The sequence below is a fragment of the Cupressus sempervirens genome, chromosome 2 (assembly GCF_028749045.1).
Source record: "Cupressus sempervirens isolate cs-2001-9-10 chromosome 2, ASM2874904v1, whole genome shotgun sequence".
In the NCBI taxonomy this organism is placed as follows: Eukaryota; Viridiplantae; Streptophyta; class Pinopsida; order Cupressales; family Cupressaceae; genus Cupressus; species Cupressus sempervirens.
Window position 1 is genome coordinate 622,877,973 of NC_143119.1, and position 20,706 is coordinate 622,898,678.

Genomic DNA, 20,706 nt, shown 5'->3' on the forward strand with positions numbered 1-20,706 from the left:
AGTTTTTTCGATTACTTGGGTAAGCTTGTTGTCATTTATCTTGATGATATCTTGATTTTCAGTAGCACAAAAGAAGAATTCTTAAGAAATTTGAGTCTTGTTTTACAAAGGTTGTATGCCACCAACCTAACTATAAATCTTAAGAAGTGTGACTTTATGAAGGAAGAGTTGGTCTACTTGGGTTTTGTCATCTTACGGGGATAACTCAAGATGGATCCTAGCAAGGTGGAGGCCATACTTAGTTGGAAAATGCCCAACTTTGCCTTAGAGGTAAGGAGATTCCATGGCTTAGCTCAATTTTATAGAAAATTCAATAAATAATTTAGTCATATATGTGCACCATTGTTAGAAACCATACAAGGTGGGATTAGAGAAAAGTTTAAATGGACTGAGCAAGCCACTAGAAACTTTGAATTGTTGAAACAAAAAATTGCCACTCAACCAATTTTGGTCTTACTTAGCTTTGAGAATTTGTTTACTATTGAATGTGATGCCAATAACCTTTCCGTTGGAGTAGTCCTTAGCTAAGAGGGTAAGCCAGTTGCATTCCATAGTGAAAAGTTAAATGAAGCAAAGAGGAGGTATTCTTCCTATCACCTTGAGATGTATGCCTTGGTCCAAGCCTTGAGAAAATGAAGACACTACCTATTGCCTAAAGAATTTTTTGTTTATTTAGATAATTAGGCCTTAAGCTTTCTAAATTCCCAAGATAAACTAACTCACAAGCACATGAAGTGGGTGGAGTATATTTAGGCCTATACATTCACCATTAAGCATAAACAAGGAATTGTAAACAAAGTTACAGATGCACTTAACCATAGGTTGCTGACTGCACAAGAAGTACATATTAGGAGTGTGGGAATTGAGAAATTTAAAGAGTTATACCCTGATGATCTTGACTTTTCCAAGCCCTATACAGTTTTTACTAATTATACTAACCATTTCCATCATGAGTTTTTTGATTTTACCTTGCAGGAAGGACTCTTGTTCAAAGGCAATCAAATATGTGTCCTAAGGGGATCCATTAGAGAAAATATGATCCAAGATAAGTACAATGGTGCTATAAGTGGTCATTTTGGTGTGCACAAGATAGTGGACCTGGTCCAAAGGTTTTATTACTGGCCTACATTGAGTAGAGATGTGAAAAGATATGTGGAATGTTGCATGGTTTTTTAGAAAGCCAAGGGAGTTGCCACCAATGCAGGACTATACCAACCCTTTCCTATTCCCAAAACACCTTGGGAATGTCTAAGCATAGAATTTGTAGTGGGACTACCTAAAATGAAGCAAGGTTTTGACAGTGTTTATTTCATTGCGGACATATTCAACAAAATGGCTCACTTTGTACCATGTAAAACCACTCATGATGCATGTGCCATTGCAAATCTATTATTTAGAGAAGTAGTAAGGATCCAAAAACTTCTTCTTAGCATTGTGTTAGATAGAGACACTAAGTTTAGGAGTCACTTTTGGAAGACTTTGTGGCACAAGTTAGGTACAAACCTATCATCTAGATCTTCCCACCATCCTCTAACAAATGGGTAGATAGAGGTGGTTAATAGGAGCCTTGGAAACCTCTTGAGATTCTTGACCAAGGAGTATGGAAACAGTTGGGTTCACATTATTGCACAAGTAGAACATGCCTACAATGACACTGTAAATAGGACTACTAGGAAAAGTCCTTTTGAAGTGGTCTATGGAGTCCATCCTAGAGGAATTCTTGAACTAAGGGACATGAAAATAGTTGTAGAGGTTAGTGGAGTGGCTGAAGACTTTTTTGTTTCCATGAAAGAGGTTCATGATATGGTAAAAAAAACCTTGAAGTAGAATATAGTAAAGATGAAACAATGGGCAGATGCAAGGAAGAGAGATGTTCAATTTGTAGTTGGGGACTATGTCATGGTTCACCTTAACAAACATAGGTTGTCCAAAGGAGAATCTCACAAGTTGCAGATGAGGAAGGTAGGTTCATGCAAGATTTGGTAGCCAATGCATATCAAGTTGATCTACCAGTAGATATGGGCTTATCCATTACTTTTAATGTTGCAGATTTGGTAGCCTAAAAGGGTCCTATTCCAAATTCCATTTGAGTAGGGGATATAGACTTTCAAGACCTTGTAGCTACCTTTCCCAAACCATCTATAAGCCAGACACAAGTAGAGAAGGTATTGATCTCTAAGGTAGATAAGGTGACTAGGAACAAAACATACATGAAGTATCTTGTGAAATGGGTTGGAAAACTAGATAGTGAATCCACTTGGGTTGTATAAGGATACTTCAAGAAGTAGGGCATTGATCCTTCTCTAATTCCCTTTTAAAGTTCTAAAAAGACTTTCAACTCATTGGTGGAGTATGGTGCAGGAGCACCTAGGTTAGGTGGTTAGAAAATGAATAAGAAGTCTTGAAGAGACTTATGAATAATAGGGAAATTATTTTGAGGGTAATTATGTATGTAAAGACACAATGAAATACATTATAGGAAACTTGGTGTCAAAATGTTGCTTTGGCAAAATATTGTCAATTAGGTTCAAAAGTGCAAAAAAATGGTCTTAGATGGATAATTAAGTATAGGAGGATATTTAGGAATGGAAGTGGCCTAAAAATTGTCTAAATAACTTCCATGGGTGATTTGGAGTCATGGGGTGTAGTCTCACAAAGTCTAAAGTGTAAAAATGCAAAAATTGTCAATTTTGCAAAAATTGCACATTGGCAATTTTGCAATTTTTGCAAATTTTCTTGTCAACAGTTGTAAAAGTGGTAAGAAGGAACAAGGAGGTTACCAAAAAGAATTATTTGGTTTATTTATTTGGAGAATGAGTTGTTAAATCCCTCCAAGTCACCATTGTACGGGTTGGAAGTTTGGGGAGTACAAATGCAAATATCAGATAAAGAATTGCTGACAATTTTGAATGAAACAGAGTCGATTTCATAGAAATGTGATTGATTTGAGTTTTGGAATTTTATTTTGTTTTTTTCACATTATTATTATTATTTTTGGTTTGAAGGTTCTATCAATCCATTGGTGATTGCAATAAATGTTTTTGTAATCTGCCTGGTTGTTGGCTAGTACTAGGGTAGACTTTACAAAATGGTGTCTACCAGCATTCCCCATGGTTGAAATTATCTAAAACCTTAAGGAATTCTAGTAGAAACATCATATTTTGTATTATAGGAAGGATGGAGTAGGAAGCACAAGGCCAAGCCTTTTCTTTGGAATCCCTAGGTGAGACTAGGTTGCTCTCAGCTAGAAATTGAAACAAGGAGGGAAAAATTCTTGCAAGGGTAAGTCTTTTTGAATGGAGTGGGTGTCATGGATGGATTAATCATAGAGTGAATAAATTATGAGTGTAAGGATAAGTTTTTAAAGTCTCTAGTGAGGGAGAAAGAGCAAATTGGCTTCTAACTAGTCTAGATTGCTGTCAAACCCTAACAAACCCTTAAAAATTGGATTAGGGAATTTGGTACATATTGGGAACCTAAGACCTCATTAATCTTGAAGTTTATTTAAAAGGGTATTTTGAACTAGAGTTGGTTTGGGATATTGTTAAAGAAAGGTTTTCAAAGATCCAAGATTAGTTCATTAGTAAGGCTAATTGGGGGCTATTAGGCCTAAAATGAGTTTTCCTTTGTTTTGAAGAGATCATACAAGAAGAAAATGAATAGAATGTGAGAGATGGATGGAATGAATTAAAAAAACCCTAGGAAGATCCTTCAACCCTTTAAAAATGAGATAATTCATTACGGAGGCCTAGGAAGAAGTTTCAAGCTAGTATGCAAGCCTAAATGGGTAGGTTGGTCTAAGGGAAAGTTGTCTCTAAGTGGTTAGGGTTAACCTTGTGTAATCAGAGGATATCAAGGAGTGAACATCATCTATCTACACCACTCTAGACTATTCCTATCAAATTCCCTTTCCTTTGCCACAATGGCACTACCTCTAAACCATGCAAAGGATGTTGAAGTAGTTCCCAACCTTGAAACACTCTTATAAGCAATGACAAAGAAAATGCAGATGCAATACACATATTTATATTATTTATGTATAGGTATGTATGTATGTATATATATACATATATATACATATATATACATATGTATATTTATATACACACACACACATACACACATATATGTGTGTCTATATATGTATGTATATCCACATAGAGATCTTGGTACAACAAAAAAAATTGATCCAGCTACATACATATTCTAGAATCAAAATAATAAAACAATAAAACTCACTCAAATCATGCTAAGTGACTTACCTCAAGATCCTACATAAAAATAATGTAGACCAAGAAAAGTGGGCAGAGTTTGCAAGAAATTTTACAAAAACATATCATAGAATATATTTTTAGAAAGAAACAAGCCATAATCATGTTAAATTGGTCTAGTTGTTGATTAGCTGGGTTGATTACAAATTCCTATAGAACTGTCATCAGATTAGGTACAATAAAACAAATAATTAGCTGCTCCCAACTAGCAAGATCAAATACAATTTTCCAAGGTGATGAAATTACATATGCATATGTATGTATATATGTATGTGTATATGTATATATATACATACATATACATAAAGAGAAGCTTCTCTGTATATACATACATACATACATAGACACAAACACACGTGTGTATGTATGTATATATACACATACATATACATAAAGACAAGATTCTCTATTCACTTAGAGAGGGAAATATAAAGAGATACATGTTTAGAAGAAACAAAAAGAACATTTACATAGGTACGTCTTCTCCCCTTGAAGATAATCACAAAGCAAGGGCATAAAGATCACAAGGGCATGACATGACAATGAAATGCAGTGATCACAAGGGAACAACAACAAAATCCTAGTTCTCCACTAATCTCCACCAATGTTCATAGCTTTCCACCCTCTTTCGTGCACATCTCTTCACAATCTATCAAAAAAAATGGGGAATGATTAATGTTGTGTTTTTGTTTTGTTTTGTTTATAATCCATAATCCATAATCCACAAGATCTCTCTGTATACATATATACATACATACATACATACATAGAAACACATATATGTGTATGTATGTATGTGTATATACACATATATATACATATACATTTCTATATATATACATATGTATACATACATATGTACACACACACACACACATACATATACACATACACATACACATACACATACACATACACATACACATACACATACACATACACATACACATACACATACACATACACATACACATACACATACACATACACATACACATACACATATGTATGTAAACAACAATGCACTTTCTAAGAGTTTACAATTGTTCAACAAAATTAATGTTTTACAAGAAAATGCACCTGAAAAACTGTTAGCTTAGAAGCAAGAACATGGTGTTGAAATAGTACAAAAAATGATTGACATGAGAGGTCTACAAGTGAGGGTCTTGATTAATCTTGAAAACTTGAATGTTGAAATGAAAACTATCAATGATCAAAAACCTATTGCAAAGTTACGACAAAATGTGGAGTTGATTTTAGATATGGTAGAAATAGATATTCACAAGTTTGATAATCAAAACTTAAAGCACAAGAGGGAAGGAGAAGGAGCGGCTTTAGAAAGAGACTGTATGTCAGAAACAACTACTAGACAACACATAGGACATTATGGGAGCCACTAGATAGAATCCAAGAAAGTTTTGCGGTAGATACAATGACATTGGAATCACTTGCAAGTGTCTTTGAGAATCTATAATCCAAATATCAGGAGGACTAAAAGTTGTGCAATTTGTCATGTATTATATCTACATTTTCTTATAAGACTGTTTCAAGTATTGTCACAGTCTCCCTGTGATGATCCCAGGTATCCATTTCTTATAAGAGTGTTTCAAGGTTGGGAACCACTTCAACATTCTTTGCATGGTTTAGAGGTAATATCATTGTAGTAGAGGCTTCTACAAGGGAATGAGTATCATGATTATGACATTTACATAAAAGAAGAATTTGCTTCTTTAACTCCTTACACTCAATGCTTCATTGAAGATATTCTTCTAGAAGTGAGAATAGCTACTATAAATTCCTAGGAGCCAAGGGACCCTGAACCTATGCTACATTTTCTAGAGATATAGGATAAGTTACTACCAGCTTTAGTACTTCATAACATTTTAGATCATATAGTGATGCCCAAATTAATAACAATAGTAGATACTTGGGATCCTCGTAGGGAGAGTGTGCCAATACATGCATGGTTACATCCTTGGCTACCATTGTTGAACAAGTGTATGGAGCCTTTATATTCTTGGCTACCATTTTTGGGCCAGCTTATAGAGTTTTATTATTTTATTATTTAGATTCCAGAATATGTATGTAACTAGATCAATTTTTCTATTGTGCTAAGATGTAATAAGCACCTTAAAAAAAAAAAAAAAAAATATATATATATATATATATATATATATATATATATATCTCTATGAAGATATACACATTTAGAAGGAAATATAAAGAGATACATGTTTAGAAGGAAAAGAAAAGAACATTTATGTAGCCCCTTGAAGAAAATCGCAGAGCAAGGGCATGGCATAGTAATGAAATTATAGAGAAAGGGCACAAAAATGAAATATGGAGATCACAAGGGCATGACAATAAAATTCACCAATAACAAGGGCACAACAATGTTTAGGGCTCTCCACCCTCTTTTGCACACAACTCTCACAATCAAAACAAATGGGGAATGATTTATCTTGTGTCTTTTTTTGTTTATATTCACATGGGTGTCGCAATTACATTGTTAACATTGATATTATGACATTGTTAGGGATAATTGAAAAAGAAAAACATGAAAATCACCACAAATTACACCGTCGTCACAATTTGACCCCAAATGTTGTAGTGTCATACCATGCTCTAGGGGCTTGTTTCAAACCATATAAAGCCTTGGGTAGCTTGTAGATCATATTCTTCTTGCTGGGATCAACAAATCCTTCTAGCTACTCTATGTAGAATTCTTCTTCAAATATTCCATTCAGAATGTAGTTTTGACATCCATTTGATATACCTTAAATCCTTTGTAGGCATAATGTGAAAGTAGTGTTCTAACTCCTTCTAGTCTTATAATAGGGGAAAATGTTTTGCCATAGTCAATTCCTTCTTCTTGTGCATATCCTTTGCATACTAGTCTAGCCTTGTTCCTTGTGACTTCACCTTTTTCATTTAGGTTTTTCTTGAATACCCACTTTGTTCCAATTTTTTTTTTGGCTTTAGGTGTAGGTACCAATGTTCTTTTCAATATCCTCAATTTTTTCATTCATTTATTGAATCCAATCCGCAATCTCCGAAGCATCTTTTACTAATTTGGGTTCAAACTCACAAAGTAGACATGTCTCAGTTCTCAATCTTATCATTTTCAGGACACTAGATTCTTTATCTCCAATGATTTTCTCAAGTGCATGATGTCTTACATATTTTTCTAGTGTAGGTTCTTTCCTTCTCTCTTCTTTGATTGATTGATCTTGAAAAATGATTTCAAGCTCATTATCTCTCTTTGGTTAAGGTTTTGGACTATTTTCTACTTTCTTGACACTGTCTTCATGATGTTTGACTCTTTCTGTCTATGACTCAACATCATTTTTTTGTTTCTTGGCACCTACATTCTGATGCTTGGCAATTGACTGTTGCAACTCAACATTCCCATCTTGTTGTTGATTTGAAGTTTTTTACTCTTATTCAAGTTGGGTACTAGGAGCACCTTTATTCACATATATGGATTTATTGTAGTCTATAGGTTCTTTCTTGCATTCAACTTCATTCTTTTTTATGTATTGATCAACTTTTACATTTGTACTTTTCACAACTTTGTTAGTGTTAGAGTTCAAACACTTATAAACTTTTCTCATAGTGGAATAACCTAGGAATATGCCTTCAACACTTTTAGCATCAAGTGTTTCATTTTTATTTTTCTTATGTATATAGAATTTTCTTCCAAAAACCTTAAAGTACTTTATATTAGGTGCATATCCATACCACAATTCAAAAGGTTTAAAATTTGTATCTTTATTGATTTGCACTCTATTCAAATTATAAATAGTTGTACTTACAACTTCTCTCCAATATTTCTATAACACATTCTTCTACATCATCAGTGTCTTAGCACAATCCACGATTGATCTATTTCTCCTTTTAACTATTCTATTTTGAGGAGGGGTCCTAGGTGTTGACATTTGTCTTTTGATTCCTCTATCATTGCAGAATATGTTAAATTCATTGGAAATGAATTCTTCACCTCTATCAAATCTCAAACATTTCATATTCTTTCTTGTCTCCTTTTCAACACTGGCCAAATACCACTTAAATAAATAAAAGGCATCAGATTTTTCTTTAGGAAATGTCATAGTCATCAAAAAAGAGAATGAAATATTTATCTCTATAGTAGCATTGAACACCAATAGATCCAAAAAGGTCAGCATAAACCAATTCCCAAATATCATTAGATGAATATGTCTTACTCTTGAAATGAGACTTTGTCATTTTTTTCCAATTGACATTGTTTACACATAGCATTATCAGGTTTCTTCAGGTTTTAAAAACCTCTCACTATTTTCATCTTACTAATGCTAACCAAATTATCAAAATTTAAATGACATAACCTCTTGTGCCATAACCATATATCCTCATATTTTGAAACAAATATGTCTCATCCGACAAATTTAGATAGAATAAGTTATCTCTTGTTTGATCACCACTTCCAATTAGTTCACTAGCAACATCAAATATCTTGGCCTTTGTATGATGGAATTCAATTTTGTATCCTAATTTGTTCAACTATGAAACACTCAACAAGTTATAGTTAAGCCCTTCAACCCAATAAACATTATCATACTTAATCTTATTAGTCAGTTGTATTGATTCTTTACCTTTCACAAGACATGGCACATCATTACCAAACTTAACATAACTACCCTTGTATGGTCTAATGTTCTCAAATTTACTTTTATCATCAATCATGTGATTTAAACAACCACTATTAATTATCCATGTATCACTTTTGTTCATATAAGAAATTAATGCAATTTTCTCATCTTCATTAGAATCTTCTTTCATAGAAACATAGACAACTTCTTCATCGTTACTTTCATATTCATTATCAATTTCTTCTTCAACAATGTAGCAAGATTTCTTACCTTTATCTTTGTAGTCCTTGTTTCTCTTGTTGTTCTAGTCATCTCTTCTTCCTTTGTACTTTCTTTCCATCTTTTCATCCTTGTCTTCTTTGTTAGAACATCTTTAAGTAATATGACCAAGTTTGTTACATGAAAAACATATTATATTCCCTTTTCCTCTTGGAATTCTTCTAGCCATTAGTGATTCAAGCTCATCAAGTTCATCAGTATCACTATCACTTTTCACATATTTTCCTTTTTCTTTCTTGCTAAGAACCAATTGTGATTTAAAAGTAGATTCAACAATGGTAGGAGTGAAATTATCAAAATTTGACATCTCAAAAGTAGTAAGTCTACCAATCACACCTTCTAGAGTTAGGCCATTACCTAGAGTAAATCTTAGTTCTTGTATTGCAAAAACCCTAATAACATAAATAGGAAGTAGAGTTCTCAATACCTTTCTGATCATAGTTTCATCATCAATCTTTTCATTGGCTCCTCTTATAGCATTTCCAACCTCTTTGACTCTTCTACAATATTGAACTATATTCTCACCTTCTAACATTCTCATTTCATCAAACTTACCTCTCAAGCTCTCAAATTTTTCTCTCAAGACATTATTGTTTTCTCCATAGATATTCTTTAGTGTATCCCACATATATTTAGTGGTCTTGTAATATTTTATGTCATCAAACTCGACATAGGTTAGAGGTGATACAATGTCCAACATAGATTGGTTGTATTCTTGCTTCTCTTTCAACTATTGAGATGACAAAGGGATTATTGTTATCTCCACATATGCATTTTCCACAAGATGTATTTTACCATCACCAATTCCTACTAAATATAGCCTCATCAAACTTTTCCATGTAGGGAAGTTCTCTTTGTTTAACCTTGGCACCTCCTTTTTGTACATCTTGATCTTTAGCTTCAAGTACCTTCAAAGTTTTCTCTAAAAGAACCAATGATTGATACCAATTGTTAGAATTATTAGAATAATCAACAGGGGGGTTGAATTAGTTATCTAAGGTCCTAAATTACCAATTGAACAAACAAACACTTTAACTACTTCAAATTTAATCATTCATTAGCACAACCTTTATAGAAAACTTTCAGTAACATAAACTTGCACCCATTGTCCTAAATATAATAGACTTATAGAATGTAAATATTAACAGTGTATCATCATCATCACAAACAACATTCACACAAGTTTGACACTAGGATTTAATGTGGAAACCCAATTTGAGAAAAAATACCAGTAACATGTCACCAATCTTTTCACTCTTCTGAAGTGAGATCTTTTAGGAGCTAACCTAGTTAAAGGTTACAAAACACATTGTAGAATGTTACCTTGTTAAAAAATTTAATCACTTTGTTAGGAGTGGCATTTTTAGAGGAATTTACATACGACTGTTAGGTCAACCTTGATTAAAAGATTTCAAACTAATACAATGGTTAGAAAGTAACATCAGGTTTTCATCTAGAAAATATAACTTACTTTACAAATTCAGATCTTAGTTCAGCTCAAATGTTGACTCACTGCCCGACCTTCATTTTCATCTTAGTCTCTAATTCTCTTGGCAAGCCTTGAGGCAATCATACTTCACCTCTTCTCACCTCTTCTCATCCTTCTGCTTATATGTTCACCAATCAATAGCATCAACAACTACTCCAACCTTGTTAGGTTAGCCCTTATACATCCTTAAATAGGTAATTTTGATCTTTTTCTACTTAAACATCATTGTAGATCTTAGGGTTAGGTCAAATTCATTAAATCCTTCCAACATTTTGTCTCTTCTTTTCTGTTCTAGAAAATTCTCAAAACTTATTGAATCCTTGCATAGAAACACACAAAACTAGTTTCCCTTGATTTAAATGTTCAAGATCATCCATCCTTATTTTAAACATGCTTTACATATTCTAATAAATCAACTTTTCTAGCTGGAAATCATGATTTATAATAAACAATCAAAATGTTGTCACTTGGCCAACACTGTGTTCTTATATTCGGTCATCACTAGGTTACTTGGTCACTACTAACTTTCTTGTTTGACACATATACTGAAACTCAGTCAATAATGATGCTTGGTCAACACTATTTCTACTTGGCATAGACAGTGGCTCAGTCAACACTAGAATCACTCAACATATACTTCAAGTTCCTTAATCTTTTTCTCTATTTCTCAGTCAAGCCTATGTATTTGGTCAATCTTTGATCACTTCTTCAAGGCTTCAACACAACTATGTTCTTTACTTGTAAAATGATTAAATAATCACTTTATCTTGTCAAAGTCTAACCAATCAAGTGCCCATTGTAGTTTCTTCTCATGACTCAACCTTTCCTCTAGGTTCTTTTGTTATGACCAACTTCAAAAATCCTCTTCATCAATCATATAGATATGACACTAAAATCAAATAACAAATTTTCTTACCAATAAGTTTTGACATCAATGACAACATAATAATTGTTCCAATTATAGTTTCCAACATAAGGACCCAAACGATATCTTTATTTCCCTAGTTCCTAAAAAGGATGAGGTGGTAAATTTTGAAGATTTTTGGCCCATTTCTCTTTGTAACACTTTATATACAAAAAAGGTAATAACAAATAGATTAAAGGTGGTTTTGAATGATGTGGTATCAATTGAACAAAGTTGTTTCTCTCATAGATGATTTATTTATGAGGGGTGATCATAACACATGAGATGAATCATTGCATTTGGTTAAATAAGATGGAAAAAATGATGGTTAAACTTGATATCAAGTAGGCTTATGATGAGGTGGACAAAATTTTTCAGGTAATTTTTTTAGAAAGGTTTGGTTTTGATAAATTATGGGTGAATTGGGTGAATAGTTGTATATCTATTCCATGCTTCTCTATTTTGGTCAATGGGAGCCCTTGGGGATTTTTGAAGTGGAGAAAGGGATGAGACAAGGGGACCCTCTTTCCACTTTTTAATTTATCCTTCTGGTAAAGTTGTTGGGAAGACTGATTACTTAGAGAATACTAGATGGTTCTTGGAAGGGGATGAAAGTTTCTGAAGGATTGGAGGTAATTTCCCATCTTCAATTTGTGGATGACACCTTTCTAACAAGAAAGGCTTCTAAAAGGGAGGCTAGGGTGATGAAGAAAACTTTAGATTTGTGTGGCAAGGTTTCATGATAAAAAATTAACTATTAGAAGTTTGAAATATTCTTTTTTAATACCCCTCTATGTAAATAGAGGGTCATTGGTAGAATTTTAAGCATTAGAAATGGTTCTTTTCCAAGTAGATATCTGGGGATTCGCTTATTCTAAGGAATAAAGATGAATTCTATAAAGGACTAGTTGAAAAATGTTTGAAGATAATGAAAGGATAGAAGAGGTGTTGATTGACCTCAACAGGACACATTATAATGTTCAAATTTGTTGTGTCTGCAGTCCTAATTTTTTCATTGATGTGCCTTAATATCCCCAAAAAAGTGATTAAGATAGTGGAGCAATACATGAGATTTTTTTTTTGAATGATTTAAGGGAAGAGGATAAGCTTCCATCACTCACATGGGAGAAAAAATAAAACCAAAAGGAGAAAGGTGGTGGAGGGTTAAGAGACTCAAGTATGATGAATATTTCTCTAGGAGCAATGTTAGTCTAGAACTGTAGAAAAGCCCAAAGCTGTTATGGGTGAAAATCCTAAGGGCTAAATATTTGGATTCAAATTAAGAGGAAATAATTTTGACTATTAGGAACCTTTTCAATGGATCAACTATCTAAAATTTTATTGTGTCTTGCAGGCATGTGATCATAGGCCATGTCCCTTGGAGAGTAGGGAATGAAGAATGACAAACTTCTAGGAGGATTCCTGGAATGTATATCCAGTCTTGGAGGAGGTTGTTTGAGATGAAGATCTGAAACATATTTTATGTGAAAGATGGGGATGGGGCATAAAGGTGAGGGATTATATGAATGAGGTTCAAGGATTGTTAGGGAGGAAATGGAGATGGAAGGATTGGAGAGTGGATGAACTATCAAATAAAACAACAAGCTTCTTTAAGAAATATATTTAAGAATATAGAAGTATGCTTGATTGATAAAGAAGATAAAATGCATTGGTGTGTTTCTTCTTCAGAGGAGTATGCAATTAATTTGGTTTATGGATTGATCTCCAAGGGCAGACCTAAAAATTTTTAGGCTAGGGATATGTGTTGGCAAAAGGATTGTCTCTCGAAGGTAGGAGCCTTTTCTTGGCTAGTGGTGCAAGGAAGGATTCTTATAAGGGAAAGGAGGAAAATATTTGGGTTTCATGACCCAACTAGGTGTGTTATGTGCTATCACCATGAAGAGACAATTGATCATTTTATTTTGAATTATGATGTGGCATCAGCATGTTGGAAGATGGTGCAAGGTAAATTAGGATGGCATGGTTCATGGATGCCTACTTTGAAATAATTATTTTTTAGTTGGTTGTGGGTTAAAAAGGGTGCAATGCTTTCAAATGTTTGGAAGATTGTTACCTCCATTGTGATATGGGAGATGTGAAAGGAGAGGAATGTGAATTTTTTTCAAGAAAAGTAAAAAGGCTATTGAAATATTGTTATGGAGAATTGATAACTCCATCAAGGAGGTACTGAGTGTTGCTTCCTTTAGAAATGGATCTAGGAAAGTAGTTTTCACTAAAGATAATGGAGTTATTCAACAATAATGACCTGACATAAGAATCAAATGCTTTGGGAGTAGCAAGAAGGATATAAAAATGTTGAATAAAGAAAATTGGTTACATGGATGACACCAAATGAAGTGTCATTCAATGAAAAATTTGATTGTGTAGCCAAGGGGAACCTTGGCCCATCAGGTGCTAGTGTTATATTGACAATTTTTCTAAAATTGATTTTTGTGCATTTGGAGGGGTAGATTGGGAAAGGAAGAGGTAGAATGGGGGTTTTATGTCCTAGATGACATATTCAAACAATTATCAAAGTTTCAAGAGGCTTTGAACAAGCTTGGTCCATATAGACAAAAAGTTGTCAAGTTGCATGACAACTTTGCAAACATTGCAAAAGTTGTCATGACAAATTTTGTTGCAAAAAAAAGAGAAAATTTGATCAAATGGTTGTATAACAACCTAAAAGAAGTTTGAGTAGGTTTAATGGGTCTACTTAAGGCCTCCCTCAACCTTGATAAAGGATTGGATGGCATTGTGAAAGTTTTTGAGTAATGAGCAAACACATCATATTGTTATTTTGATCACAATATGACATTTTTGATTCTTAAAGGTGTTATATGGATTGATTTCCATATTGTACTTTTCTCATGTGTTGGTAGATGTTATTAGCTAGTTTTTTGTGTGATTAGGTAGGTTTTTGAATCCATTTCATTTCCTTTTTGTAAATATTTTGGTTTTTGCTTGGTTGTCCTGAACTAGCTAGTTTGGGAAAATTGAGTCTTAACTTACCTTTCCACCATGGAAATGGTACGGTCTCTTGGAATATGTGAGACTACTCCTTATAATATAGGCATGCAAGTGTATAGGCCTTGGAAAGAAATTTTATCCAAGTTTCAGTGATGCCCTAGGCAAGCCAAGTGAGCATGGTTAAGGATCACAGAGTTTGGAACATAAGATGAGGGGATTGAATGCAATGAAGGCTTTAGTTCAAGTGAATAGGGAGAAGGAAATGAGAGTGAAGAATCCATGTGACAAAGGATACCTCCTAGTGACATATTATCATGGGTATTTGAACAAACCCTAGGGATTTATGTCAGCAAATTAATAAACCCTTATTTTTAGGCATAAAATCAACATTCCATTGTATGAAAAATATGGGGAATTGAGACTAGGTGAATCTTAAAGGTATTGAAAAAGGGTATCTAGATATGAAGTTATTTTTCTACCTCTTTAAGAATATTTTTGAGTTAAGTGGGAAAAAGTGAGTTTGGAGGCCTAATTCCTTGCAGCCCTTTTAGGCCTAAATTGAAGCAGTTTCTTGGAATTGATATATATTTAAATGGATTTTTTATGGATGAGTGTTTTAATGGCCTCAAGACCCTAGGAAAAATCCTCCCCCTTCATGTTAAGTAGATTGTGGCTATATGTGGGTATTTGGTAAAGATGAGCCATTAGAGCATCTAAGGAGTATTGCTAGAATGAAGTTAGGTTCTACACTGGTGTGGACAAGTTGAAAGGGGAAATGAATGGAATTGTGATCCTTCCAAGTTAGGGTTAGTGAAAGAACCCTTATAGGCTAGAGAATAGGCCTAGAGAGGACCCTAGGAGAAGTTAGGGTTAAGGAGCAAGACTCATTCTTACATTAGAGTAGTACCAAAGCCCCAAAAGATTTGGGATTGTGGATAGATGTTTCAAACTATAGAGGAGTTAGTAGGTGAAATATACATGGTGACTAATGCAAGGTTAGCCAAGGAGATGGGTGAGAAAAAGGAGAAAAATAGGATCCTTGAAGAAGCCCTAGAAGAAATGAAGACTAAGCTAGAAGAATTTGTGGAAGCAACCAAGAGTAAAGATGAAGAAGGTGGAAGTAGTGAAAAAGGGATGGAAAAGGTTGATGAGGAGGACATCATACCTAAACTAGACCCTCCATTGAATGAAGAGCCATTCTTGAAGACCATCAAAGAATGGGGAGGAAGTGCCCTAGAAGGAATTCCATTGTTTAATGGAAAGATGGACATTGATATAGTGATGGAATGGTGAGGGTCTGGAGAACCATTTTGAATGTGAAGGTGTCACAAAGGAACACAAAGTGAATGTTGGAAAATTAAGACTCAAGGGACCAGCATTGACATGGTGGAAGTACTTGCAAGATGAAAGGGTTAGTATGGGAAAGAAGCCTATAGCTAATTGGAATGTTATGGTGACCAAAATGAAAGAGAACTACCTACAAGAAGATTATGAGGTACAATTGTATAGAAAGAGGCAAGGCTTGAAGCAAAAAGACTTGGATGTGGCCTCTTATAAAGAGGAATTTCAAAAACTATGCTTATGGTCCAAAATATAGTAAGATGAACCTGTTAAGGTAGCAAGATACTGGGGTGGACTTAAATGGAGCATCCAAAAGGAGCTAAGACTATGGACCCCTACCACTATTTAGAAGTGTCAATTGAAACTCAAGGTGGAAGAGAAGAACAAGAAGGGTGATTAAAAATTCAAAGGTAGAGGCAAACAAAGAGATGAAAGAGGGAAAAGAGGTGGATATCAAGGTAGAGGAAATGTTCAGACTAATCAAGGTGAGTCCAAACTAGTAGAGCAAGGTAGTGAAACTACTCCAAGGGGAGGGGAGCTTATTCAAGAGGAAGAGGCAATCAAGGATTTTCAAACAGAGGAAGATGTATAGGTAGGAGCAACTCATATTTTTCAATTATGGAGTGTTATACTTGTGTTCAATGTAAGGAAACTCAGGTGCAAAAACAACTTCCTACACTAATCCCTTAAGGAAAGTATTGTGCAAATTTCTATTAAATCCTTACAATTTCAGATTCTATATTATTTAAGCAATAATATTGCAGTCAACCATGGATACAAAAATAGATAGAGAATAAAAACACATAAATACAAAGATATGTTGGTGGGGAAAAACCTTTTAGTAAAACAACCCCACCCCTCCAAAAACTGCACAATGTATTATCTTCAATACAAAATGTTACAACACACTTGCAATACAAGTTCTTTCAGGAGAACAACACAAAAGACCAATCTAGTAGCAATATACATTACCAACAATACAATTTCTCACCCTCGAAACTGCATCCCTAAAAATGCTCATTTTATGCTCTTTCCCTTTTAGGGCAACTTCGAAAGAACAATCATATCAGGGTTTTACCATTCTCCAAAAAAATAGGAACTCAATTTTTTTTTTTCAGGATGATGCCCTAAACCCTGTGTGTGAGTTGGAGACTCTAGTAGACAGTACTCAATGATCAATTGGCACATGTCTTCACATCTTAATCCATCATTGAATCTTCTAGAGATAGCTCTTACGTGTCATAGGAATCCATCATAACCATTTCAACCATGATCTCCTTACACACAATTCAAGATGCCGATACATACAAGTGGAGTGACACATCAATATGCCAACTAGATATGTACACTCATGCTTAATTACATTATTTGCAAAAAATATATTTATAAAAAAAAAATAAAGAATGGGAATTATTCAAGGTTGAAACACCTTATTCCTAACATTCTCCCACTTGTTGAACACCTTGTAAGAGAAACATGAACATAACAAGAACTAACCTCTATAGGCCAAAAGGCACATAGAATCCAAACACCATCTAAACTTCTCTGTGTCCACTAGTTTTGTCAATGCATTTGCAACATTCTTTATAATATCTACCTTCTCCAAATTTACCTTTCCATCTTCCACCATATCTCTCATAAATTGAAATTGCACATCAATGTGCTTCATTCTGGTATGGCAAGTTGGATTCTTTGCAAGGTAAATGACACCCTGACTGTCACACCAAATAGTAATTTTTCTTGCATCAATGCCAACATCAAAACACAATCTCCTGAGCCAAATACCTTCCTTACAAGCATGAGTAGCAGCCATGTACTCAGCTTCTATAGTGGACAAAGCAACCACAGGTTCTCCCTTACTCATCCAATTGATGGCACCACCAAACATAGTGAACACATAAGCACTAGATCACTATTAATATCACCTGCCCAATCTGAATACACAAACCCATGAATACAAACTAAATACAAAGCTCCAGAAGAGTTACCATGATAACAAATGGAGTAATTTGATGTACCCCTCAAATATTTGGAAACTCACTTAATTGCATCCTAATGTACCCATCTAGGATTAGCTATAAACCGACTTAGAACTCCCACTGCTTGGGCAATGTCTAGTCTAGTATATACCATAGCATACACAAGACTACCAACTATACTAGCATAAGGTACCCTACTCATGTCCTTGTTAGAAACAATAGTCCACCAAGATAAACTGGTGGGGGGGGGGGGGGGGGGTGCGGGGAGTGGTGGGGGGGGGGGGGGTAAATTAATTATCCAACAATTAAAATATTTATCTTCTTTAAACATACTTAACCATTCAACCAAAGTAAACAAAAACCATAATAAAATGCTCATAGACAATTACACTAGATATATTGACTAGGGAAACCCTTGATAAAAGGGAAAACCCTAGTGGGAATGATGCCCACAAGATGATGTACTAATATAAATATTCCTTGTTAGAGGATGGACCTTGTTAGGAGTCTATTACAACATTTAGTAGAATGAGTCATTGTTAGGAGACTTTGAATCCCTATTAGAAGATTCCAACTTTGTTAGGAGTTGTGCCAAATTTGTTAGGAGTTGTAGTACAATGTATGCAAGAAGAGCCCATTGCCAAAACATGCAATTTCAACTACAAGAAGAGCTCACTGCTCGAAAAAGTAATTTACTGCTATCTTGCTCTTTCATTTTCTTTTCCCTCTATCCTATCAACCATACCAATAAATGTTAAACATTGTAGACTAGGTCACAAAACTTGGATCCAAATACCAAACCTTGGATCACTCAACAAAACCTTAGCAATGAAGTTTTCTTCACTTCCACATTGCTCTACTCAACTTTGCATTCCACACTCTCTGCTACTTATCATCAATTCAAATCCACATAATCACATACATATGATAAAGGAAAATGTCCTTTCTTTATACCAAATCCATAAAAAAATTCCTTGAGTTGGCTATTAGACCTTCTCAATTAATTATTATAGGATCAAATTAAGAACACGTGACACTTAGTGATAACATTAATCTTCCACCTTGAAACTTGAATAACATTTCTTACATGCAATATTATGATGAGAAAACTTAGCCATGTCATCCTCAACATGTATTATTCATGCCCTCAACCTTGATCCTCAAGATATCAACTCTACTAAGAGACATAACAAGTTTATCAGAACATGCCTCTATAAACTCTATCTCAGAACAAACATCACCAAAAAATACATAACTTCTTCTAGACTTATCCTTTCTTCTTTTGATGTTAATTGCATATACTAGATACTTAGAAGTATCTCCCATATCCTTATGTGGTTATAATACTCAACTAACCATCCATACCAACTTGATCTTTCTTCTATTCTTCTATCAAATACCATAGAAAATTGCTATGTCAACATCAATGATAAAATCAGTCATAAATGAAACATATCATCATAGTAGCATATCTACAATACTCCCCCATAGGAATATCATCAACATTCATGCTTGCAACCAATCTTCTAACAATCTCTCCAATCTTCCAACAATCTCCCCCTTTGGCATTGATAGCAACATAGATAAAAAACATCTAGTTCTAAGAATACCAACACAAGACTATTCTTCTTCAAATCCTCTTCATCAATCATTCTCCCCCATTGATATACCTCAATGTGCTCTATACTAAACTATCATTTTATGCTATGGTTATGGTAAACATCTTCCTTAGCATAATATTTTTCATGCAATATTCTCCCCTATTGACATCAATGTCAAATGTTTCAGCTACCAACATCTCTGCATCAGAATCTACAACAACTGATACTTACTTAGCTCCAGTGTCAAAAGAAACTATTTAGAATAATATCAACAAGAGTCCTAGATGATTTTATCCATCACAGATACTCCCCCATACAAGAAATATTAGCACTCAGTCCAAACAAATAATGGTGCTCTGTTACCCTAGACTGCTGCACTCCTACATCTTCTACTCTGGTGTAGGAAGGGGCATAACCCTAAGCATAGCTCACAAATACTCAAAATTCTCTTTGGGAAGAGACTTAGTAATATATTTGTAATCTATTCTTTAGTGCTCACATACTCCAATCTAATTTCCTTTTGTAAAACTTTTTCTCTCAACATATGATACTTAATAGAATTTTCCTTAGTCCTTGAATGCAGCACTAGATTCTTAGACATATTTATCGTGCTTTTGTTGTCAGAATGTATAACAATAGGTTCACTAATTTCTATCTTTATATCCTTCAACATCTGCTTCATCCAAATGACTTGATTGCAATTATTTACTACTACAACATACTCTTCTTTTGCTATACTTTGTGATGTACAATCGTACTTCTTGCTTAACCAAGAAACCAATCTTCCTCCAAGAAAGAAATCTCCTCCACTAGTGCTCTTTCTGTCATCCATACTACCTGCCCAATCTGCATCGATATAAGAACTTAGAGTAAAATCATTAGATCTGTCATACCATAATCTAAACTCATATGTTCCTTTCAGATATCTAAATATTCTTTTGACTACTGCATAATGTGCTTTTCTAGGATTAGCTTGGAATCTTGCAACAATTCCAACTACATTTGCTATATCTGGCCTTGTATGAGTCAGATATTGCAATCCTTTGATCATAGATCTGTACTTCTTCTGCTTAAGAGTAGGTGTCTAATCCTTTGTAGATAACTTATGTCTAGTTACCATAGGTGTTCCAATGGGTTTGCATGTTTCCAAACCAAACCTTTTTAGTAAATATTTCAAGTACTTAGTCTTAGAAATAAAGATTCCTTCTTTATTCTATACAACCTACAATCCTAGGAAATATTTT